Source organism: Parus major, chromosome 3, assembly GCF_001522545.3.
Source record: "Parus major isolate Abel chromosome 3, Parus_major1.1, whole genome shotgun sequence".
Lineage (NCBI taxonomy): Eukaryota > Metazoa > Chordata > Aves > Passeriformes > Paridae > Parus > Parus major.
In genome coordinates, this window is record NC_031770.1 from 69,941,398 (window position 1) to 69,968,381 (window position 26,984).

The 26,984-nt window shown below is 39.6% G+C and overlaps 1 long non-coding RNA gene across 2 annotated transcripts in view; it reads right to left on the reverse strand.

Annotated features, from left to right (window-relative positions):
* Nucleotides 1-26,472, reverse strand: part of LOC117244061 — a 39,087-nt gene extending 12,615 nt beyond the window's left edge. The window contains exons 1-3 of one of the 2 annotated variants that reach the window (XR_004496462.1): nucleotides 26,382-26,472; nucleotides 25,606-25,643; nucleotides 24,867-25,038 (exon numbers count right to left, since the gene is read on the reverse strand). This is a non-coding gene — a long non-coding RNA (uncharacterized LOC117244061). Of the gene's footprint in view, nucleotides 1-24,866; nucleotides 25,039-25,605; nucleotides 25,644-26,381 lie in introns of those variants that run through there. The other variant, XR_004496461.1, reaches the window with a different exon arrangement.
* Between the last annotated feature and the right edge of the window lie 512 nt (nucleotides 26,473-26,984).

Genomic DNA, 26,984 nt, shown 5'->3' on the forward strand with positions numbered 1-26,984 from the left:
AACACTAGTACTAGAGTGCTTACAGATATATAATTAACACAGCTTGAAACATTCAGTACAAATGTTGCGCAGCCTGAAAATTTTAGTTTTACAGCAGTACTTCTGCACAGATGGAGTCATACCATGATTTGTTACAGCAGCAGCCTGATAGAATAGCAGTGAAGACACGACAACATCTTTATTAATTAAAGCATTAACTTCTGCACTCCATTTTTCCTTCAGTGGACACAGAAAGGTATGCACTCCCTTGAGTGCTGGAAGACTATTCAGGTGGTCTTTATGCCCAATATCCTGTTATTTATTTAACCTCCATTGAAATCAGACTGCTTTGCTAGTATGTGAGGGACTATATTTTGACTCTCTAGCAGCTTTTTATAGTATTCACTTAACAAACTTTCTGCCAAAAAGTCAGGCCAAAAAGTCCCGATGCATATGCAGCTAGCTTGATCTACCATATTTACATTACCTACTCCAAGCAAAAAATAGTGTGTTCATAAAAAAACTATAAGTGTCTTGATCCAGCAGAAGCTGTTGCATAGACCTGCTCTTATTCACTTTGTGATTTTGACTGCCTCTTGCAAGCACTACTGTGAATACTCAAAAGCACTTTTTCAAATGAAAGAAAATCAGAGCATCTAGTGTCGGCAAGCCTTGTAAAGTCCATACATGTTTACACTTGGCATCAGATTACACACATTTGACTTCTTGATTTACTGAGCACACTTGTGTTTTCTCTTCTTTTGTCAGAAATAAAATACAGCTATTCTTAAGAGAAGTCTTTGTTTTTGAAAAGACCTAATTTGTACTGTATGTTACGAGAGTTCACTTTTCGCCCCACCCAGAGAGAAGCCTGATCCAAATACCAGGGGAAAAAAAGAAAAAACTCAGAAGAGGTTAATTTGGGTAACAGCAATGTCTGTTAGCAAGATGTAAAAAAAGAGAAAGACAGCAAAAGGGAACAGACAGTGAAGTCCTTGGACAGGTTTGGGGTTTTTTTTGCTGCATCACAAAAGCAATTCTGCTGAAATCTTACTCGGAACATTGCCTGAGTAAAAAAGAGAAACACAGTTCTTAAATTATTTTGTACTTTCCATGTAGAGGAACAGTCAAAACTGTATGGGGTTTTACGCCTTCTTAGTAGCCAGCTTATAAACAGGGCAGCTTCTAGTCTTTCCATAGGAAAAACAGTATTCTGTGGATGATGATAACATGACTAACTGCCTGAGCTTCAGAGGCAGAAGGCCTTCTGCCTAAATAAGGTGTGGTGTCAGGCCACCTATTAACTAACAGACAGCTGGCAACCAAGAAACATTGGATGAGCATCACAAACAGGAGAAAAACCATATAAAAGTGAAAAATATGCACAAGGTTACTTTTCCATCTCTTATTTCCACAATTCTCCAAGAAGAATATTACATTAAATCAGATGTCAGGGAAGGGGTTTTATTTGAACAATGTGTGTTAACAAGCTATCAAGTGGAACATTGGTACATAAGTGTTTGAGAATCAAACTCATAAAGATAGCAGTAGCCACAACAAAGTGAACAACTAGGTGAGACCTGAAATTTTCAACATGTTTTTATGGATATTTACATGCAGGAAAAGGAAACTTATCCAAATCTAGAAATCAGGTCAAATAAAAACATTTGTATGATTTCCAAGCTAACTCAAGCACTGCCCTATCATTGATCATTATGCAAATGAAAAGCAAGATAAATTAGACACCATTTGTTCCTGCTAATAATTTGAGGGCAAACCATAATCCAAACCATTTTTTCCCAAATGAAACAAAGCAGAACTGCCTCAGAACATGGCTTGATGCCCTGTGCACACAGCCAACCTAAAATCAGCCCAAAATAAACCATTTATGCACAAGTAAACAAACAAAACACTCGGTTATGAATCCTACTATCTAAATTGCCTGACAAATGAGTATACTTTGCTTTGCTGCCAGGGGGAATCCTACTGAAGGTTTGCAGTACTGGAGCCTTACTTACATCTCCTGTCATCTAAAGACAATATATTCGTCTAGATGGGGGAAAAAAAAAAAAAAAAGAAGAGAAAATAGTGCTTCATATGTGCAATTGAACCTATAGATGTTTTTCTTTTGTCCTAAGTGTGCTAACCCCACAGCATTTCTCAGATATTTCCTGCAATGCCTTTTCTAGAAATAATGATTTTCACACATAGTTCTTTCATAAATCTATCACAGTTGAGTATCAAGTTAACAGTGACAGAGAAATGTGTATCTTATTTTTATGACCTTAGTGTTGGAGGCATTTATTCAGAGCTACTGTGAGTGCACCAAACAAATTCAGGTCCACGTAACATCTTCCTTATAATGTTGCAATTGATAAACTATAAATCAACTTTGTATGATTTTTGTATGTGGTGTGAAATTGGTGATGGCTTAAAAATTTACATTAATTCATGATCTTGCCTCAAAATTTCATGAGTGAAAATAAAATCCATGATCTCAATACATGGCCAAGTTGTACTCTTCCCAATTTAAATTTTGCGAATTTTTCAGAGTCAGAACATAGGACCAAATTTGTAAGAGAAGACACAGACAACCTGAATACATTATTTGTAGAAACTCATATAAAAGAAAATTTTGATATTTTATTTTCAGCCAAGATGTAAAATATCCTCCTGGAATTGTTATTAAGCTGTGATTCAGGACCCCTGCATTCAGTTGTAAGAGTTATTATTTAGACTTACAGGCTACCACAATAAATAGTTGTCTTATCCTTTCTCAGGAATTCTCTTTGGGCTGTTAGAAATCCCTGCTTGGGCAGTCACCCCTACACAGGGGAAAACAGCAGCTTTGTTTTTCATCTCTTTTTCCTCATCTAGGAGATACTAGACCAGTAGTGTAACATGGCATGCAAACAGCTTGTAGAAACAGGGAAACCACATTTTAAATTATATATATTAGGGTTCATTTAATGAGTTTCAAAGAATTTTTCCATCTGTTTTATTAGATTTTGGAAAATAAACTGTGTGATGTACTGATGAAATCCTAAATAGGAAGGTAACTATAGTTTCTTTTTTATATGAAGAATAAGTATTTTTCTCTTTAGATTAGCAAAAGACAAATAAATTTATTGTAGAAGAATTTTTTTGATTGCTGATGTGCAATTATTTTAGCAACTGAGCTGTGTACTTGAATTTTGAGATGCTGCTTGTCTGCTTTAATAATCACATTAATTATAGTTTTATGCTGGATTCTCTGGGACACAGAGATGTTACAACAGTGAAAGAGCACACATGCTAAAGGAGCCTTCTTCACTGGGAATTTTGATGGGACACATGGAGGAGTGCTCGCAGAGCCTGTGAGCAGAAATCACAAACTACTTCAAAGCTTTATTTAAACATTTTCAAACAGAGATGCACTAGCTGTGTTTCTGAAGGGACATCCTGAAAATGTGGATTCAACTGCTTAGAAGCCAGAGCTGCCATGGTACATGTTCCTGTGGTGGCTACTGCTTGGCCAACACCAGGCATTCCTAAATAAGAAGGTTTGCAATTTGACCACAGCTTCTGCAAGGAAGCACCTTGGAAAGAGGAAACTGTACATGCACACCAGCTAAAGATCAGTGAAACAACTCATGAGAAGCTCACTGATATTGATTTTGCACTTCCATCACTTGTGATACTGGAGTGCAGCACAAGCTGAGGATCTGTGAAACTTTTTTTTTTGCCCATTCATAATTTGTCACTTTTAAAAATATTAATTTCCCAATGTCTACTGACATATTTTTAAACTAAATAGAAAGGGTATTTTCAGTTTCTTCATCGTCAGGATGTGAAGATGAAAATGTCTACATATGGGAGTGTCCCCAAAAGCTTGTATGAAACAGCTGCAGGAAGAAATAGTCTGTGACTAAGCACTACAAGAGGCTGCAGGAGACACTGTTATAAAGTGTGCTGTGTCTTGAAATTGTTCACCTATGGTTTCTGGTTAAAAGCTATTACCTTTAAAACATTATTTCTGTGCTAGGCAGGATGAAAATAGAGTAACTAGTACGTAAGACCTGAAACCAGAGAGCTCTGCAAGGTGTTTTTGGTTCAGATACTAAATTACAATTTGATTAACCTACTTAGCAAAATTCAGATGACAAACATAACTTTGGTGAAATTATTTTCTGCAAACAAAAACTTCTGCAGACTACTTAAGGATATTAAATATTGTTACAGTGATTTACTGAGTGTTTGGTTTCACTACAACATTGGAAAATCAAATAAGAGTTTCAGTTCGAACTTGAGTAAATTCTGATCAAAGGCTCTCAGTATTTTCAGTTTTATTTTAAGAAAGTTTATAATTTTTGTATTGCTGAATTTTGCTGAAATTAGTAATGTAAAGTGCCTCCATTGTACAGTCGGCATAGTTTTCTTTGCCTAACACGGTGACACGCTTCACACATCAGCCTTTCAGACTGTACCTCTAGAGACAAAATATTTCGGTCTTTGTGTCTTCCTCCAGTCCATCTGCTAAGCACTGGCCATGGGCCCAGTTTGTTTTGCCCTAGCATTTAGCTCTTTTTGATGAACTGGTGCCTGCAAATCCTCCACCTTGCAATGACTTCCCTGCTGAGGAACGGTGCACACCTGTGACTGTAATTTTTGGAGGGCATCTGCTTCTAGCCCATCACAGCCAAGGCCCTTTGTGACCTATTTCACATTGCTGTGTGACAAGGACTGCATAGCTTCACTGATCCTTTTGGTAGACATCATCTCACCTGGGACCTTCAAGCTCCAATACAAAGAAAAGTAATTGAGGCAAGAGGAATATGCTAATTAGTAAAACTAATTTCAGGAAAAAAATTGTGGCAGTTGTGAAAGCCTCAGAGAAGAAATAACTTTTAGATAAAATAAACAATTGTACCAAATACCTCTATCATGGCAGTCAGGTGAAAATAAGAAGCAGGAAATCTCACTTACTTGCATAAGTGAGAAAGGCTGGGGACCTTTAATAGTCTAACTATAATTTCCAGTATTTTGTATTGCTCACTCTGTAAAGCCAAAAAAAGACAAGACACCCTGTATAAACATAAACCAGTATTACAGGAAACATGCATTTTTCTTAATTTCAGGGAGTTGCTTGCCACATTTGTTTACAGAATCACTCATTCTGTTTACAGGGACATTAACTGCATGAGTATCATTTTTCCTCTCTGTGATTTTTATACACTGTGCACTCATTCTGAAAGTAAGTCAGTGGACCCTCTTTTATGCAGTTCAAGCCTAACATTGCAACATAGTCATTATGGTGCTTCCTACATGCATTACTTTTTGAAAGGGCTGACCCCAAAATAAAACGATGCAAATCACATTAGCACTCAAACCGAATGCTGCTGTGCCGGGAGAAGCGGAAAGGCACGAGTCTGTCTCTGGCACTGCAACAGCAGCAGGGGCTGCTCAGCCAGGCTGCCAAGTCCTCTGCTGGGGCTGGGCAGGAGGAAGCAAGCCTAGGGCTGGCAGCTTGGAAAGGAGGAGAGGGGGGACCAGGGGATCTGGCATAATCACAGAGGAGAAACGAAAAGCAAATAGCAGAACAAGAGAAAATGCATGCTGAAACTTGAAGGAAACCAAAGTGAAAGAAACAGGTGTGGACAAGTAGATAAATGATGAGAGGAAAAAACAATCAGTCATGATTCTTATTTTCAAAAATAAAAGAGTAGATGAGAAGGGAGGAGCAAGCCCACCCTTTAGAGAGAACACAGGAAAGGGAAAGGTGAGAAGGAAGGTCAGCATGAAAAATGGAAAAGTAAAGTGGGAAAACAGAAAAAATCTCAAGAAAAATGAGAAAATTGTGATGCTTACCCCTCCACCCTCCCCCCCCCAAAAAAAAGCTTCTCCCTTGTCTTGTTTTTCTCTTGGCAGAACAAAAAAAATGTAGTCTGAAAGAAAGCAAAAGGATGATTACATTCTCACAGTAAGGAGATAAAGGAGGGGAGCAAATTGGATATGAACCGTATTCATCAGAGGATATGAAAGGGAGTAGCTGAATTCAAGAACACTGCAATGCAAAAAGAACATTTCCTCAAGAAGGAAAACTATCTGTCCAGCAGAATTCCTAAAATATTACTGCAATCCCACAGCTTTGTCCAAAAACTCAGTAAATAAAACTTTTGTCTGAAACTTTTCCCACCATTCCAAGACAGTTGGTATTTAATCTAAATAACCTCCTGCTGAGTGTTGATCGCAGGCTGTAGCTCTGCAATCCAGCCTCATCACAGCCCAGTCTAAATAGAGCTTTAACAAGTAGTCAGCTGAAATTCACTCAAATTCCAGCTTGCTTAATGATCTCTATTTCTGAACTGAACGGCTGAACCAAAATCTGGAACTTCGCAATGTTTGCAGAATGCAGTATTTTTGTATTGGCTCTCCAGCTGTTGTGAAGTCACTGCTGTTTGGTGTATCAGCAATTTTGACTGGAAAAAATAGAATGTGTTTTCAAACATGTGGTGAAGTCTGCAGCTATGGCCAGACTATAGACTACCAACAAATGCCTCAATGGTAAATAGGCCACTACCACTGCATCTCAGGTAGAGGCTGAAAAGGGAGACCAGACCTATATTTGGTTCAGCCCAGGTTCTTCCCACCTCACTGCAAATGCTGCTTTTGCAACTGGTTTGCTTTTGCTCATAATTAATTTTAATGGCATAGGCACCTCCCTGCCTGTCCTGTGCTCACCTTGAATCCCACTGAGCCACACCTCATCACAGCAAATCCTCACTGAACAACGATGGATTTATTGACATGCACAGGGGTACAAACATGAGAAAATTAGATTTGTTAAAACCCAAACTTCACAGGAACCAGGAGCCCAAAAAACTGCAGGCACGATTTCTAATGACACAGACACTTTTAAGCTCTGTTGAGACCTACTACCCCCTGATATTTTACCTTGAAGAAAAAGAACAGAAAACGCCTGCTTGCAAGCAAATGAGGACTCCCCAGCTCTCACTGAAATGAAAAGCACTTGCTGCTGTAAGAGCTGTGACTGCAGTTGCTCCTTCAGCCAGGCACCGCTTCCAAAATAGCCCCTTCCCACCTGCCAGGTCCTATCAGCAGCCCAGAGGAGGGCTTTTATAGAGACCAGCTATCATTTCTTCCTGCTTTAGATCCAGTGACCCAATGTTAACACCGTTCCCCACTCCCAACATTTCTACACAGACTGACAGGCTCAGTCCTTGCTAGATGTCACTAAATCAACATCCCTGCAGGGTTTCTTTCCAAAGGGAGAATACGCTGTCCCGGGTGACCTTCAGAGTTCACAAGTGACTGACGCAGAAGCCCCACACCATCCATCACTCCGGCAGGAAGGGACATTTGCAGAGGATCAGAATGGCACGGGACTGCCATGAACTTCCTGCACCCTGCTTCCCCTGCATACCGAGCCCCGCTGTTTCCAGTGGTTCATTTATCAGGAGAAGGGAATAGAAGGTGAAGTCAATGAAGCTGCATTGAGTGCGGCAGAGGTCAGGCCCAGGAGGGAACCCAAAGTGCGCATACACACATACACAAGAGACACAGAGAGAGGGCAAGTAGGTTTTCTATTAGCTGCCTGCTATAAATATTACCTTTCAGGTCAAATATTTTGTTTTGAAAATAGCCAAATCCCAAGGACTGCTTCCACCCATCAATCTAAAAGGAAGGGAAAGAAATGTCAATGCTTTCTTCATCCGAAAATTAGCTCAAAACAAACAAGGTCACGGCTGCTTCATGGTTAACAGCTAACAGTGATGAGCGACTTCTATCAGCTCCTCTTCTGTTAACCTAAGTAAGAGAAAAGCCAGATTTCTGATGCACAGAGGAGCAATTCCCAGGACAATACCTAGAGAGGCAGTCCTTCATGTGAACTGTGTTCTGGAGAGCCTACACAGAAGATCTAGAACTGACCAAACTGATTTTCAGCATGAACATGTGGTGCAGCTAATGCCTTACCACACAAAGATATTAAACCACGTAACTAAAAGTAATGGAGTATATGGTAGATTAGTTTGCCAGGATATATGACCCTGCTTTAATACCTCCTTTACAATTAATAATGGCCTTAATGGCCTTATTTAAATACAAACAAACAGTAAGCAGTCCTTCACCATACATTACCTGTTGCTGAGGAATATTTGGGAAAACTCAGCTGTTTGGCTGGCAAGCAATACCTGAGACCTGACAAACAGCACTTTATAAGTTCTGTGTTCCATAACACAGAACTTATAATGGATAGGTGGAGTCTGGGGGACACAAATGAAGAGACTGCTCTCTGAAACCCTTCTGCCCATGCTGTTTCAGTATCTGTAACAGCTCACAGCCCCAGCTGCAAGCAGGCAGTCACTGGGAGCACACCTGCTGCCCAGATGCCAGAGCAAGAACCACACTGGCTGCCTTTCCCACTGGCATCTTCTCTCTCCATATGCTGAGCAAATGATGGGGACAGGGCTGTGTTCTTCTGCTCACAGCCACGCAGAGGGATGGAGTCAGGGCAACACAGACATTGAGAGTCAGCAGCTCTGACTCACAAACCCCTGGTTGAAGGCTCTCCTGAGAGAGCGGAATTTTCACTCCTTAACAGTGGGAGCTCAAGCATTGCACTGAGTTTTGTAAGGTAGTGTGTAAACATCACATCAAAACCCAAAGCCACTCACTCCCCTCTAATACATTATCACCAGCTCTCATTCTGGCAGCTGTGACTACATATGGCAACTCCTCATAGTGTATTTTTTATAGCCTGGTAAATACTCTGCATCCGTTTTGAAAAATAAGAGAAGATTAATAAAAGGTAAAAACATTCCAGCTCAGGAGCAGAGTGCCCTACCTGGCACTCTAGCTCTGTCCCAGGAGTCCATGGGATGGGAAGAGGGGACTCTAGGTGCACCTCACCCATGGCTTCTCACTCTTGTACTCCCCACACCAAAAGTGTAACAGGCACCTTGGTGCTCTGGCTCCTTCCTCAATTGCAAATATATTCATTTTCACCAACCACAGTCATGCTGGTAGTTACACCACATAGCCAGTCACTAACAATTTTTATACACCGGTGAAGTCAGAGTTGGGAATATCAGCATTTTTTGGGATGGAGAGGTAGGATGTGGGACAGCAGAAATAGCTATTACCACCTGTGCCATGCATTAGTAACTTGGCAGCTGAAATGCCATTACAACCTAACTGGAAGCCCAGGCTTCGAAAGTGCTTTTCCGGTGCAAACTTTATGCCTTATTTTGCTCTGCTCTGGCTCCTGGTGCAGTGAAGAACAGGGAAGGCAAAGTTCTCAGGGCAGCTCTTCTGTCCCTGCACCTCAAGTCTCTGCACTGAGAAAACATGTCAGTGCATGTACCACAGCAGTGACTCTTCTGCTGTGATGATGTTTGGAACCCCTTTAACTTTCAAAAATCAAGTTGAACATGTCCTTAACCAACTGCAAAATCCCCCCCTTCTGCCACCTTCATGGACAGCCTGAATTCTGAAGGAAGTGAACACCCTGATCATAGGCATCCCAGACTGCCTACCCTAACACATGCAGTACCTATTTGCAGGAGCTGAGGATTTCTCATCAAACCAGCAAACACCATCTCATGGCTGAAGAATGAGGACCAATGATCCATGTAACATATTAATTACAGCAATGTGATGGGTAGGATGTTTCTTACCTAGCAGATTAGCTAACCCATTTTTTAAAAAACTTAAAGGTACTTCAAAGACAGTGGTAGTGTGAAAAAAGTACAGCAGAAAGGCAGGTAACATGCTCCACTTAGTTATATCATCCTTTACCATTTTCTTACCACATCCATTGCCTACAGTACACCATTGGAAGATTTACCATGCTCACATATCTGAGGATATAAGTCTAATTTGTCAATAATTATGACTCAAAGAGGGGCACTGACTTGTATTACGCTGTTAGATCAGGTATATCAAAATTAACTTTACAGTGAGAAAACACCAGGGCAAATGAGGACTGTGAAGGAGAAAGGCATGAAAGAAGGATCCTTATATTCTATGTGAGGTCTTGCCTCAGGCACAGAAAGAGGTATGAGCAGCAGTGGGGGTGGTGATCAATGCTAATATTTAGAAGGGGGATACATTCAGCAAAGTATTAAACTCTTTAGGTATGGAAACAAACTGCTGTGTGTGCTGGGAGCCAGAGGGAGACACCAAGGCATCCCTTGCCACCTGAGCTGCTGCTCTATGGGCAGCAGCATTTGATGTCCATTGGATCACCAAATGGGGGTATGTCTGCAATAAGCAGCTGCTATGCAATTGTTTACTGCTGTTATGGCTGCTCTGGTTTATGCACTGGAATGGGATTATCTGAGGGGTTTAGGTGATTGGGCTGGGATGAGGACTAGCTGGCTGAGACTCAAACCAGCCAAAACAGAGATCACCAGAGAGGTACAGAAGGCGGGTGGGGGTGAAGAGGACAGGAAGGATAAGCCTGTATCAGCCCTTCCACCCAACAGTACAGCTTTTTATACACAAATCAAGCTTGAAGTGCAAAGGTCTTGTTACAGACAAAGCTGATACTACACTAGAGCCACATCAAAGAGCCTTTTTTCTTCATCTGTGCTTGGTAAAAGAGCGTGTGACCTCTTATTTCAGATGTGGATTTCTGACATTTACCAAATTTTGGTCACCTCAAGAGCAGGCTACTGCCATGGCTTTACTTGCTCAGGTCCTTAAGATTACACAGAAGCTGAAGTAAAATGAAATGAAACACAGGACAGCCTAAGTGTGGCTCTATGATTACTTATGTGCAACAGTTGCAGCAGCAGGTTGAACTTAATGCAGTGATGAGGGTTTAGCTGCAAGCGCTTTCAGTTTCCCCACGACCCGGCTGCTTACCCTGTCACAGTGTAACTCTATGGTCCAGTACATCTGCATAAGTTTATTGATTTGAAAGAAGCAATGTTGTCTAAATGCTAATCTTAGACTTGCAATCAGTTCACTGGGAAAGTTTCTTGAGGTAACTTTTGCTATTTTTGCACTATCAATTCTTTCTGGTTTTGCTTGGATTTTGACCCTGTAGGTTTTTTATATTTCTTAGGAGAGATAAATTTTATACTATATATAACCAGGCAGGAGGAGGACTGCTAGTCTGTGAATCTCTGAAGTAATAATACAGCTGTCTTATAAACTGTTAGGCACTGAATACTGCAATTCAATGCTCCAGCTTTGGTGGTTATGCTGTGCATACCTATTATATACAAAAGTTAAGCTGCATGATCATACAACTTTCACAGTTCTCTCCTAAGTGACATGAGATTCAATAAGACAACTGCTTCCCATAAAAAAATTCATGCCCAGGAATTATGTATATATAAATATATGAAGACATATCACAGTGCAAGACACATCACTGTAAAACAAACTCAAAACATTTCCCAATATAAAATAATAAAGAAGGTACTACCTCTACCACCATAAAATGTTGTTTGTTTGGTTTTTTTTTCTATTTCCTGTCATCATCAATCTAAAATGGAAAGCAGTGAAAAAAAATCTTGTTTTTTCTGAGAGGAGTTTTCCAAAACACACCGGCTTACCAATTTCTAAAGAATTTAGTAAGCATACTCACGGAAACAAAAACCAATGCACTGTTTCCAGCTTTAATCAGGCTCAGCAGGGTACTGAAGTATGAGAATCAGAAAGTGAGCTAAAAAGAGTAGCTTTAGTGGGATGTTTTCAGCTGAGAAACGCATGGGAAATAAGCTGAAAGCTGGGGTAACTAAAGAAGTGTGAAACTTACTTTGATTCTAAGAAATACAATTTTGCTAAATAGGCATGTAGTTTATCACTAATTTTATTTGCTAGCAGCTCTGAATGCACAGTAAGTATCTGCTCTTGCCATGTGCAGCACCATTAATAAGTTTACTTTTTCGAGTGACATTCGGCTACATTTCTTCCCTTTATTTTTTCCAAAATTCTGCAAAGTTTGTTTCAGTAAATTCAAGCCATACTGAGATACCAGGAATTCTATTTTTTTTTTTACTCAGATCCAAGAGAGTGTCATAGAAAAGGAAGTGGAGGGAAGGAGGATAATTGTCTCAAAACCGATTAAGAAGGCAGGAGGTGGGGGTTTTTCTGCATGTTGTAAAATTTTCTTTTGGGATGAAAAATAACGTTAAACAGAGTGAAACAAATAAGTCTCAAGTATTCCCAAAGAAAGTCTGAATATTTTTAAAAATACATGTTTTATTTCAAAAGGAACGCTCTGAGATATTACGCTTTGAGAATGATTAAAGAAACTAAAAGCTTAAAAAAGTTTCAGCTGAAAACCCTCCAACTCTTAACCAAAACAACAAACTGAATTCATAACCAATCATGTTAATTCCTGTGCTCTCCACAACAGCACGTATTGGCAAAGTCATTTGTCATGAAAACCTCCTTTACACAGCTCTAGCTGAAGAGCACAGAGCTGTTTCCCCAAATTTGAGGGATGAAAGAGCTGCTGTAACTTTGGCCAGACCACAATATGCATCTCTGGTTGCCAAAGGCAGCTAGTACTCTGCAGAGCTCCAAATACCCCTTGTTTTTCCCTAGCACACTTTGGAGATAGGATAGGCAAGAGATAAGGGAGAGGCATGGAAATTCCCCTCCATGCAGAGGAAAGCTGGAGTTGGGGAAGCATGCAGGGAATTTCCTTGACATGAGGTGAATTTCCTGGGAGCAGCACTGGCTGGGATGTTTGCACAAAAGCCATATTGACCAGCAACAGCAGAACATGGTATTGGCCTCACCTCCATGAAAAGGAGCTGGTAATATCACTGCATTGATCAAATCTGGCTTGTGATGCACTTCAGACACGTGTGTTATTAGGTTACCTCATTTTCTTGCAAATTCCTCCAGTCATCCTCCCCCAGCAGTCTTAACATATATAATCTTAACATATATAACTTCAAACTACTGGCCAGGTACCCACAATGATCAGGGCTGCTTCTCAGTCTCTCTCTGCCTTTAACACACACTGCTTGGAATATTTTTGTAAAGCTCCATTTCAATAGGATTCAAGTGCTGAAGACTGTTATCCTTCACCACCTAACTTTTTCACCTGTAATTCCTGACCAGACTAAACCACTAAACCTTTAACTTTGGTAACGTTGTGAAAGAGCATATAAAAAACATATCCAGTTTTTGTTTTCACACTTTCTTTCCCTCTTCAGGAAAAACCAGAATGCCAAGCCGCATGGTGCACCTTACAAAATCCTCAGTGTCTACTACACTTCCTCCTTTTACCTGCTAGGAGAATTGAAGGTGACTATTCTTACACCTACCACAACCATTTAAGTCATTCTTTTCTTTCTTCAGAAGTCTCCACACACACAAAAATTCCAAACTTGCATATGGTTCAATGTACATTGTAAAGCTTTTTTTTTTTTTTTTTATAATTTCATTCCCTGGGAGAAGGAATAAAGGAAAATTTGTTGCCTTTTTCCAATTCCTCATTTTCATAACTGTCAGTGAGTAACTCTTAATGCCTGTACAGCTATTTTTCTCCATCATCCATTGCGGTGAAGTTGACACAGTAATTCCTAGCATACGGTTGCTAGAAAAAAAAAACCCAAATGTGTGTATTTTCATTATATGGTGCCAAAAGGACTTGCAACTGCAGCTAAGGGGATATTGTGTGATGCATCAAACACTTATATTCTATTTCTGTCAAAGCACTAAGTTAAAGCTTAACGCCAAGGGTACAAAGGTGCATCCTACCCATTAAACCACTATCCCTCATGGAAGTGAAGCTGAGGATGCCAGAGGAGCATGTCCCAGTACTGAGAAGCGTGTGATCTCAATACATGCCTTTCCTACATCCACAGAAGCATAACGCTCTTATAAAAAATACCTTTTACCTTCTGACTCGTGGTCACAAATGTACCCGCACTTTTCAACTCAGTTGAACAAACCATAGCAAACACTTAAAAGCTGTCTTTTTAAAATTTAAAAATTTCCCAATTTTTCCAAATTTCAAATTTCCCATTTGAAGATAGTCAGAGTTATCAGAGCTGGCTGAGAAATTGTGAGGTCACATCAGCACTCGGTGATGCAGAGAAAAATTGAGGGAAAACCCCCCAAAACAGCCACCCATCACGGATTCCCAGCGTATAAAGTTGTTGCAAGAGGTGCCAAAAGAAATAATTTCGAGCCAAACAGTTTGGCTTGATGGCTCCGCTAATTACAGGCCAGGGCTGCTCCTGCTGGGCTGAAGAAGGCCAAGGCTCGCTGTCAGGCAGACGGATTAGCCCCGTTGCCGCCTGAGTGTAGGCAGGGACACGGAAGGAAACATAAGAAGGCGGCATGTGCATAACCAAACAGGCTACCTTGCTGAAAAGAAAACCCCTAAAGCCACATTCTGCTTCATTAGCACATGAAAATAAGGTAATTGAATACTTCATTCTCCCATCCAGAGCCATGATCCATCACTCAGGGAAATGGAGTTTTGATAAGGTGGGGTGTTTAAATGAGGCAGAAAGAGTCTTTGAGTGTGTGTTACTTTGTTTATATGAGAGAAATCCCACTTAAATATAAGCAAAAAAGATATAAAAATCACTTTAACATACGAATAACTCTAACATAACAAAGCTCCTCCAAGGATGGAATTTATATTAATTTCAACAATATTCTGAAGACAGAAGGTATTACACTTGTTGCTGCCTTTATTTTTTGTATCAAAATCTACTTGTCTCTCTTGCTTAGCTTTTTTTCCTTTCCTCCTCTCTTTGAACTCTCTGTCTAACTAGGTATTTTTGCTGGCTTTTAACATTTCATACATCAAGAGATGAAAACTTCAGCAACTGTCAGGGCAAGGTATTTTAATCAAATTTTACTTGTCCTTTTTTTTAAGTTATACATGTAGCACATTCAGGTTTTGGTGTTTTGATTTATTCAGCATTCCAGCTGATTACCAAAATATGAAAAGAAATTTTATAAAGTATTTATCATTACTGTCATATTACCAGTTTCAGGCTCAGACAGCTCCTATTTTAGTTCTTTAGCCTTGTTTTAGAAAAAAAAAAAAAGATAAAATCTGATATTTGAAAGGGAAAAACATAAGCAGAATACATTTCATTGTCTTTAGCAAGTTAAGCAGCAACAAACTCATTTTCTCCCACTGGCTAATCACCTAAAGTATGAAGTACAGTGACTGGCATTTCCTCCAGAAAAAAAAATAATTACGTAAACACTGTAAATAGACCCCTTTCCTCAGCCAAAAATGCCTGCTATGGTATTAAGTTTTTTTATAAGAAAGCAGGAACTAGAGATGCATAGAGCTAGACAGACTGCACCCTTGTTCCTTGGGTTTAAGTGCTAAGCTGATATATTATCTTGAAATATAAAGAAAAATAACATGACATTACAGACCATCTCTCAGCACTGACAACAACAAGGATTTTGACAACATTTAAGAGGCACCTACCCCAGCCTCTCTGACAGTGATGCTTAACCATGTCCCAGGCTTTCGTCTTGCTCTCTCATGTGTCCAGACATATGATAAACAATTAATAAAAGGCTTTCCTGCTTAGAAATATAGGCAATAACCTCACTGCTAGGAAAGAGCTGCATTTTCACAATACTTCAAAGGCAGTTAAATTGTGTTGGTAGTAGGGCTGCGCTGTCATTGTTCCTTGTCCAGGCTCTCTGCTCCCACCACCACCTCTTTGCTGCTGGTGGCAGAACTGGTCACTGCTGTGACAAGTCAGTTTGGAGAGATAACCCTGCAGAATGCTTCTTGATTTTCTGTGGTTTAGTCTGCAAGTTGGAGTCTATATGGTGGCTTGTATGGAATCAGCTGTGAGCCAGCTCTAGAGCAATGGAAAGGGCAGGAACTGCAAGGAAAGAGGGAGTTCAAGCTGTTATAGACCTACACCTACTGGAACAAAGCCACTTTGGCCAAATGCCTGAAGATAGACCAAATATACAACTGGAGGCCTGGGGCAGGGTCCAGGAGGTAAACATCTCACCCCCTCTGCTCATAGTCAATATAATGGTGGGAAAATTATATTAATTCATATGTATATTCATTCTTGTATACATTCTTCAGGCTGGAGCTTCAGGAAGCAATCTTTAAGGTAACACGGTCTTGCCATGTAGCTTTGAAATGCTTGCAGCAGAGAGCAGAGCCACCACCTTAAAGTTAAGTCACCACTTCACATAGTTTGACAACCCAAAAAGCCAGAGGTGTGACACACCAGAAAGTACACTGCTGCTCTCCAAAGACGCAGTGGGCAAGCAAAGTAGGGGCTGGGCTGAAGGCTTTAACTGTGAGTGAACTACAGTAGTCCAGCCCTGTGATCAGAGCAGCACTTGCCGCTCTTGTGCCACAGCTGCCATAGGAAACAGCAAGGCTGGCAACCCTTTTTTTTTGTTCTGCTGGCTGAATAGACCTCCTAAGCAAAATTAGCAGGCCACGAATTAACACCCCCTTTAGTGCCTGCCAACAGAAAACAAAAATAAAACAAAACCATGTGGCCAAGGGTTGTGTAAAATGCTGTCACAGGCCTTCTTGCATATTTTCCCCACCCTTCGACTGGGAGAACACACTGTGAAAACTTTGCAACTAAAGAAAACATTTGCAAATTACACCCAGCTTGTAATTTTCTGTGGAATAAATCTGGGTAAAGCAAAATAAGGCCTTGATCTCAATCTCTATCTCAGAAATAATATCTTAAATCAAACTGTCTAAACAACCCTCTTTATCACCTAGTAAGGTATAGATTTCCCAGGCCTGAGTCCAGAAAGCAATCTATGTGCCCCAGGAATTCATCCAGAGCAAACTGGAGCTGCAGAGCCCACCAGGAAAGAGAACAATGTGTATCATCAAAGCACTGGTAGCTTTCCACCACATGCTAAAAAATGATTGCAGGAGGCCTTATGCACTTTGAGAACAGACACCAAACTAAGCTCTTGATGACCACAGTTACCCAACACCCCTGGCTTAGTTCTTATTACCAAACATGCACCCAAAATGATAAGCAGTTTCCTTCATGCCGTATCTACATTCAGATTTCCATGCAAAAGTCTAATGGTGTGGCTGCTGGCTTCCTTGATTCAATGGAAAATTCTGCCTGAAATTCCCCATAGCTAACAAGGTGCCAGCACTGAAGCAACATGAAAAATAACATCAGGACTCTCATGTAAAACAACTTTGTTATACATCTAAGTCAGATGTGTCACAGAAGCAAGAGAAAAATTGATGGTAGAAGTCTCTCTACCTTAATAAATTTTTTAAAAAAGCTAGTTTTTCAGCAAGTTCAGTTAAAGATGATGAGAATTACTGCCAGGAGGAATAGCATACACTATAATGACACAAATATTTACGAGCATACATCCACATAACCCGCATAAAAATAAACCAAGCATAACTCTACTTATTCTGCGTATCTAAAATTAAATCTATTTTTTTAACCATGCTCAGCAACAGAGGAAGATTTAACAGGTGTCATTGTTTCTCCCAGGTGTAATCATCTCTTTAATTTGCCCATGTGACAAAAGACATTTAATGAGAAGGATGAAATTGATAATTAATTAAACATCTTCCAGGGCCTGGAAGATTCTCCTCCATTTGGGATAGATTTCCTTTAGCTTTAAGCAAGCTGAAGGGCAAGAGACAGATGCCGCCACGGCTTTTTGTTTTAGCTGGTATGTGTTTGTAAAGGCTTGAAGATGTTTCTCAGTTTACTTGTCAGCCTTTTTGGCATCGGTCATCCAGAGGTCTCTGCCTCAAAACACAATGGGTTTTTTTAAGGGCTTGTGACAATATCCCAGTGCAGTTCAACGCAAGACTGGACGTTAGTTTTGGTATTTAAGTGGCAGCATTTTCTAACAGTATTTTTTCTTCTAATCCCTACCAGTTTTTTGAACTGCACATTCGTATGTAGTAACTGAAAGTAAGTCACCTCATCGAAACAGGCTCATGACCGATTTTCTAGTGAAAACTTGCAAACAACAAACAGGACGACAGGTCAGAGTTGCCGAGACATGTGGCCCCTTTCCCTTTTTCTTACACCACCACCACCTAGGGGACCTTTGATCTGAATGTCAGCGGTGAAAATACACAAACAGATACTGTCTTATTATATACTCACAGGTGTACATTCCTAAAACTGTTACATTCCATTACTTTCAGCTGTGCTTGAAAACAATACCTTCAGAAGTTGACCCCTTCTCTCCTCTGATCGCACTGGTATCCGAGTACAAAGCATCACAGCAAGCACGGTATTCCAAACAGTGGCAATGATCGCACCAACAAATTCAAACAGCTCTTGTAAGGACAGGACCCAAGCACTGACTGAAGTTTCTGTGTTACTGACACTGTGCACCACTTTACAGCTTGGCCAGAAAGGGTGCTTCTCTCACTCAGTGGGAACACTCCTGGGCCAGGCAGCTGGAATTTTGATGTGGAGAAGGCTGGATTTAAGGCAGACTCGGCACTGTTTTACCAGTGCAGCAAGAATTAAAAATCTTATTGAAATACATTCAGCCCCTGTGGATGTTCAGATCATTTCCCATAACAGCATGTGACAAATCATCTGTTTGGGCTGGGGTTATTAAATGCAAAAGCACATCCCATCCTCCTAATGTCCCTACTTTTAAAAAATCAGTTTCCAGCTTTGGCAGTTTAACATAAGAAGAAGTGCTCTTCTTCTGTTAAAAATATCACAGTAATATTTCAGTAACTGGAATGGAGGAAAAAAAGTGTGAGGGAATATTTCCATTCCTTTTTCTGATTGTTCCATACAGTGTTTATCAGCAGGCTGGTACCACATCTCCTTTTGTTAGAAAATTAAAAGTTGAACTGCAAACATAAAAGCCACCATGAACCATGCAATAACCTTCAGGCATTTTAAGAGCAGCAGAGGTTAGAAGGGCAGCTCCTGACTCTAAACAGCACCTATTGTTTCTCTTTCTTCTTGAATAACAAAAGCAGAGCTGAAAGCTATTTACCTGGTTTTACCTCTGTCAGATCTCATTTCCCCCTTTATTTTCAGCAGATGATCTTATCAAATAGTGTAATTTCTAACAATTGCTTTGATCAGATTCTTTTTTTTTTAATTTCACCACGATAGATTATTTCATTCTCAAATAGACAACTCAGCATACAAAGTCACAGCGGAAAGGCACTTAGGAGACTTCAGGAGTCTGTCAATGTGTATTTAAGTTAAGAGTAACTACTTTTAAGCTTCTAAGTTAAAATGCTTTCATTTTGAAAACATGAGAGCCAGCTTACAGTACAAGGCTTTGGTCTTGCAAATACTCCCACACAAACAACTTTCTGTCTGAACCGTCCCATGTGTTCCCCTCCCGCTGCAGATTCATATAACTGGACACTTAACTTGCCCAAAACCATCTGCAGAGCAAGGCTGGAAGGATTTAACTCCTGATCCACAAACTTTTCGGTGTTCTGCTTTCCAACATAGTGTGTCCATTATATTACTCAAATTACTTATAAACAAAAGCCTTACATGAGTCAGCACCATGCAGACTTTTTGCGAGTGGCTGGGACCAGTCTGTAGTTAATACAGAATTACAGAATAATTTAGGTTGGTATATAAAATCCTCGGAGATCTAGCCTCAAAAAAAATCCTTACTACAAGATAAAAGCAATACACAATACATAAAGTTCTTCCACTGTTTTAAAATATTTATAAAACTTTTGAAGGGAAAAAAAAACCACTTCTGGGGGCAATTTGCTCTTTAGGAAAAAGCTCATACAAAACCGATCATTTCTATCATTACTGATTTTCACTTAGAAAATTTATTTTTTTTTTTTACTTTTCTTAATCACTTCACAACACCCACCTCTTGTCTTTTATATACTTCTGTAATTTTATTAAAAAGGTGGTGGGGGGGGAAAACCCCTTGAAATATGTAACAGATAATAATAATAACTGAGAAATTATTTACTTTAGCTGTAGATTAAATGCCAGTGAAGTATTTGCAACTCTAAAAACATCTTTAGATATAACAATCTATGATGCAAGTTTACAGCATTTGATACTTTGTCACTAGCTGCAGTTTGTAATTACCATTCAGAAGTTTAAGAAAACCACTAAAACCTGTGAAATAACAGGACTTCCCTCTCATATGAAAGCATCTTATAAATTCATATTTTTAAGGAATTCTAGTGTAAGTGTTTAGAAGTTTGTTTTCCTTACTGTAACGTGCTACCTATGAAATCTAACAAGGTTACATTAGCAGGATCAGGTTCTTAAGATAGAATTCTATCAGATACTCAGCTGCTACGAACTGTCATATCTTAGCTGGAGCTGATGTCCCACTAGGACTAATGTCAGACCAGCAAAGTGCTCCTGACAGTAAAGTAGATACAAAACCAAGAGTGAAAAAATGTCTTCTTATATAAGATGGAAGTATATTGAAAAGGCACATTTTTGAAAACCTCTCACTCTTCCAGCTTTTCAGTCCCATTTAGAGTTTCATTGTAATATTTTCACTTTCTGCTAAGACAGCATCACCAACAGAAAATAAAATCAAGACAAGTTCTGAAATGTGCTTTACTTTTTTGGCCTCAACTCTTGCCCTTTTCCAGCCCCATTTCCATCCAAAGTTTTTCCAAACAAAAAGAAAATAGACATCTGAGTGCCTGTAAAAAACAAAAATTATTGCATACATTATTGGTTTTCTATGTATCTCTATTGAGTCACTTGTAATGTTGTAATTACATATATTTCCTGCTGTTATAAAATGTTGGTGAAAGGTTTGGTTACTATGGTCCTTTATAGCTCTGGAAGAACTGACAAGTGGAAAGAGGAAAGTAACTTTCCAGTCAGTTCAAAGGAAATGGAGTATGGTCATTTCCACTTGCAGAATCCACTCTCTATCAGGCTTTACAGACATTTCTGTGTCACTTTCTGCAGTACAGCATCTGGGCACAATATTTTCCTCTTATTACTTTCTTTTTCAATGAAGATATTATTAGTTTATAAAGATCACGAAAAACTGGACATGGGGTGAGAAGTTTGAGAAAAAATGTATGGTTAGGCAGTCCATATCATTCTCAGAACATGCCTGTGTCCCTGTGTTTTAGGATTTATGATTTCTCTGTTGCTTCAAATCTCACACACACAAACAATTATCTCAAATCCTTCTTCAAAACCATCAATTTTGCACAGGCATCTACTTGATTACTTTTCTATATTACTTAACAAAGCAAATTTTGTTAAAAATATTTATGCTGAAATTCTAGAAATGGCATTATACTCAATAGGAAGCAAGATTTCGCTTGAACATTTGAAAATCAATCAGATTTTCTATCTCTAGTCAAACAGATTTCCCATGTCTAACAAGAATTAGTTTACTAACGCTTGTTAGTAAACTAATTCTTAGAATTAGTTAGAATAGGCTTGTGAGAAAGAGAAAAAATATTTATTTCTCCTCTTTACTGTGTGAGTATCATGGGAGTCATCCCACCACACAAGACAAATTCAGCATTTTCAACTATTTTGTACAGATGACGCAGTTTAGTGACTAAAGCTATTACGACCCTTAGCAGACAAAATAAAATTATTCTGGGAAATAGATGTGGGGTGCAAAGTTTTAAAGCTTCTTCATGTGACAAAAATTGTTAATAAGAGGATTATCAACAACAGTATTAGAAACCTTTAAAATACGCTATGATCTGGATTCTATTTGCAATATACTTGCATCTGGCAAGCTAGACAAGACTGGAGTTTTTCAGAATATAATTACAGGTGTGATTTTGAGAAGGGCAACTATGTTCACTGGCTTGAAGAGGACACTAGAGCATATATAATTGAAGAAGCATATACCATCACGCAAAAGAAAAGCCTCCAAAGGCTTGAAAGGAGGACGAAAGCAAGGAAACATTATCCCATCATCCTTCCATGCTTCTGGAATGTGGGCAGATCATAGTAAAAGTTTAAGCAGCAGAAAGATTAAAGGAAAACTGTTAAAGCCAAAAAGGACACTCACATCATCTGGCATAAGTCAGTCGTGCCTCTGCAGACTTCAGTGGAGATTCACTGATTTACGCCAGTTGATGTTTTGGCCCGACGGCTTCACAGAAGATATTATCGATTAATTGTGTGTTCTATTCTGATTAAAAGCTTCTCTTGCCATCACAGCACATCTTGCCCCAGCTGGAAGCCACTCTGGCATTTTTCTTTTTGCTGGAAAGCACCCTATAGGCGAATTCCAAAATCATAATAATAATGATTAAAAAAAAGAAGTCTGCATAAATTGTCAACTACTGTTAGTTATTATTTACCATTTCTGGCACATACAGACATGCCAGGCACTTATACTTTGAAGACAATTCCCTTCCCTGCAGAGCATAAAAGACAAGGGCTAGTCCATTCTGCAAACATAGGGCACTGCTTTACCAAAAATCATTCCAGTTACTTCAGTGGCATTCCTCCAGCAGTAAGGCTGTGCTTATTATGCATGCTGGTAATTTCAGGTCTTAAGTGATGAGCATGGCAAACAAGAGAGGGTAAAACACAAAGATACATCATAGAGAAATGCTTCAGATGCACTACATTTGCAAAGCTTTCTGAACCTGAACACTTTTTCTGTACATTTAATGTGCCTAGTTTTCACAAAAATACCCAAACAAATCCAAACCAACCAACCAACAAAAACCAAACCCCACCCAGAAAAACCCAACCCTTTGAGGTTTGTAGTTTTTCAAGTACATGATGCTTAGCACGTAGTTTCTACTGTGATACATTATTAGGGAAGAAATCCTTAGCATTTGGTTTAATAAAATAAAATAAAATAGTTTATTTCCTAAAAGTAGTTTAGGAAAAGGAATTGGGAATGGTGGCAACACTTCTGGAAGAGTAACACCTGCATGGTTTCGAGCATGGACACCCGGTCCAACACAGAGTAGTACAGCTGCACACTGACAAGACCTCTGTCCAGCCTTCAAAGTAAAAAGAAAAGTGGAACGTGGGCCCAGCTGTGGAACTGAAAATGCTATCAGGTTTGAGGAGGGCTGCAGGGAAAAAAAGGTAGTAAGTTATAATTCTTAACCATGAGGATCACTTTTAACTTCACATCCTGTGTATCAGAAAGCCACTATCATCATTTCAGAGCATCTAAAAATAGAAGCAACCTATCAACTCGATTAAAAAGTATGTCTAGGAATACTCGATGATGTGAAGGCACAGTATCTTTCCAAATATTATGCGGAACCAACAAGTATTTAGTTTTAATGAATAGAACAGATCCATATTGCCAAGGAGTGGCCAAAATTAATGTATTTGTTATACAGTGAATTTATACATAAAGACACATTCTCTTCTTTGCCCCATTCTCTGGGCCACAGGTTTTTCATGGTAACATTTCATTACTACCTCAGGTTAGATCATTCACTTTGACAAAAGTTAACACTTTAGTAACTTTTGGTATGACTGTGATATGATTTGAAACGCAAAGTTAAAAAAAAAAATCTGTTAGAGTGCTTCATTTGTACAAGGCTTTTAGGAAAGTACTGTTATTTATCTATTGTAACTTTTAAGACATAGGTAATTTCTTGTTAGTTTTCACTAGTCTCAAAGGAATGCATTTTGCAAACAAATCCACAAGAAACAAAATCTGTGATGACAATTTGCATTCATGTATAAATTTTCACAAAATAAAACACAATCTTGACCATTAAGAACATTTCCAAACTTATCAGTTAAACACACAGCACTGTATTTCCATCATAGTCACAAGATTTAAAACACATTATTATTAGGTGCTTTAGCAAACTCTTAACAGCTGCTGAGAGCATGAGCATTTCTACAGCTATTGGCAAGATCTAGCAGGTTTGAAAATCAGGAAAATGAGATCCAGCAATGATATTTTTAGGATCAAACCTTTCAAAAAAAAAGTCATATACTAAGAAATCATACATCCAATTTGCAGTTAAACTGCCAATTGTACTACTCTGCCTCTTATGTAGTTACACATTATGCAGTAATCTTAATTTGACAAGGGGAAAAGTTGGTACTATTACCAGAAGTACTCAAAGAACTTTAAAATTCCCATTGTGAAACAGCTGCTTATCAGTGTGCGTATTTCTGAAATTGTATTTGCTGCTCTTTAAAGGTTACTTATTTCAAACTGAAATTGATGGAATAATCTTTTTCACTTCCATCTGAAATGCTTTACAGGAGTTACAGAGTGTTTTAATTTGTTACATTTTCTGTACTGGCTTATCTAATTTATGTAAAATTGTTTCCTCTTTTGAAGTGCTTGATAAAGATTCATTTCAAGGATGCAGTGTTCCACATACATTTATTACTACAGAAAAACTTTTGAAAAATTACACTGCTAGCAATAGAATCCATGAGAACACTTCAGGTTTAGAAATATTTTCAGATAATCTATTTAGCTCTTATTTGTCTTAAAGAAATCATGTGTTTAGAGGAGAGAGGTATATTTTGCAAATTCTTAAACTCCATCTGGAACTAGCATTTCATATTTACCAATTGGTGCAAAAGAGCTCAACTGAACATGAGAGCTAGGACTCCACTTAATTTGTCATCCGTGATTATCACTTGGAAGTCACTGAGTTTATTAAAGACAACTACTGTGTGATAAGGGCAGTAGAGACACTATTAACCATGTCATTTAAATTGCCTGAGCTGGCATCGTGCCCAAATCCTTCAGATCCGTATATCACTTGTTGCTGACAAGTTCTCATTTTAGGGGGAAGACAAGGAGCACCCTCCAAACAGAGTATGCTGTACAGATTTCTACAATAATTCATGAGAATAAACAGTATTACTCAGTTTTTGTATTTTTGATTCCTACACAAGAGAACGACAAAACAATGAAAAATAAGTGAAAGACTCTGTTCTTACTAATAAAAAAAAGGGAGAAAGCATTTTTTCAATTTTCATTTAAAATAACTTGAATTTGCATTTTACAAGCATATTTTACTTGTAACTGCGATGCTGACAAACTAACAAAGACACTGCACTCAATCACTTGCTTTGCCAAATTTTATGATCCCATATCTCTCCCACCCTTGCCTCCTCCACAGGATCTCTTGCTTTCACTTCATTAAGCCTGTAGGAAGGAGAAAACCTCGGGTGGCTGGATGTAGTTTATCTTCAAAACTAGTACACAGTAACTTTATTTAACTTCTGGCAAAAACCATGCCACAAAATAACAACACCACATTTGGAAAAGATGCAATTAAGAACATACAAGGATTATTTTACCCCCAAATCATACCAAAATAAATACTAATATCTTTGATGGAAACAACCTACATGTTAAGTAAGGCATACTACTTCCACTGTAGAAAAAAGCCAGAACAGAAACTTTTTCATTGCACTCTCCATCTGCTGTTTTCCTAAGCTATGTCCTGATTAAGAAAATAAAGGCTATCCCATTTTTGGAGGGAAGGAATTCATTAGCTTTACAAGCATCTAAAGCATCTTTACAGCTAATCTCTTTGCTAAAAAATCCTGTGCTTCCCAATATGCACACCGTGTCCAGCAACAACTCGACAGTCTCCTGTTTATCACTTCCCAGCACGGGTGTGGTGGCTCTGCGGGCCTGAGCAAACACCCAGGTACTCACAGTACACACGTGGGCAGGATATAAGTGCTGGGGAAGAGGCTCTCTTACCTTCCACAAATTGTCCTTCGCTGCCTTCAAGTGAAGATCTGGAAACACAAATCCAAATCCCCTAAAGTAAGAGCACAACCAGCAGCCAGCCACACTCTCTGCCGTTCCCCCCCACCCCCGCCCTCCGGACCACTTTCCCACCGCTTGCACTGCAAACAGCAACTTTCCCGTGGCATTTATTTTTTACTGGTGAGCCATAAAATCGCCTGCTTGTCCAATTAATGCAAGCATCATTATTTTCATTTACCTTTCACCATCACCAGTGAAGGAAAGAAAAGGGGGGGAAACAGGAAAGCAAATGCATAAAAGAAGCTTCAGAAACAGGAGTTTCAACTAATTTACGAGCCCAGATAAAGGTTAATAGTTAAACTCCTTCCTCTCTCTCCCACCCTCACAATTATTGATGCCCTTAAAGAAATGAAATATTTTTTGTTCTAATTTACCAGAGGCTAGACAAACTGTCAACATCTCCACTTTATTTACGGGTTGAGCAAGAGCAGTTCCTCAAACATCAACATTTTTTACGTTAATCCTGGAGAGAATCCACTTCTCTAAAACTACAAAATGTGCCAACTTCTGTAGTATTTATTTTTAACGAACGAAAGCAAGAGCCTTGAGCTATCCTCCAGTGAGGAGGGAAAGGGGGAAAGTGCAGCTTCACTCTCCCAATTTTAAAGCGCTTTCCCCCACCTTCCCACACTACTCAGCCCCTGATCACTCTCCATCCCACCACCCCCTTCCACCCCCCCCAAAAGTTTCCCCTCCGGATCCCCCACCTGCTCCACGTCCAGTGGGATTTCAAGGGAGGAAACAAAATTTGCGAAGTGGTTCCTTTTGGGCGACTTCTTCAACCCGTCTGGAGATTTAAACCTGAAAAACAAACACCTCTATTGAATGCAAACTAAGCTTTGGGGGTTGCCGAGTTAATTCCTCGGCAGACAGCTACTCTCAGTGTCTGGTTACACAAACATACCTACAGACAGGTTGGAGGGGAGTCCTTCAGAAACCAAGGAGAGGCGGGGGGAGGAAATAAAATAAAAATAGGCAGAAGGGTTGGAGTGAGGGACTCCGGGGGGCAGCGGGGTAAGTAGGCTGGAGAGAGGGATGATTCGCAGCTGGAGACAGGTTTAATACGCGCCAGTTACAGGGAGACTCAAAGAAAGGGCCAATGCGGGCAGGGTCTGAGACCCCAGAGGTCTCGACTGGGGATGGGGGGAAGGGAGGGGGTGTCCTTTTGGGTGGCGGTAGTAGCAACTTTTTTACAGACAACCTAAATAAAACAAAGGAAGGCACAAACCCGGCCGGCCGCGGAGGCGCGGGCGAGAAGCGGGCTGCTCCGGGGGCGGGCGGCTCCGCGCCCTCCTCCACGGCACCTCCTG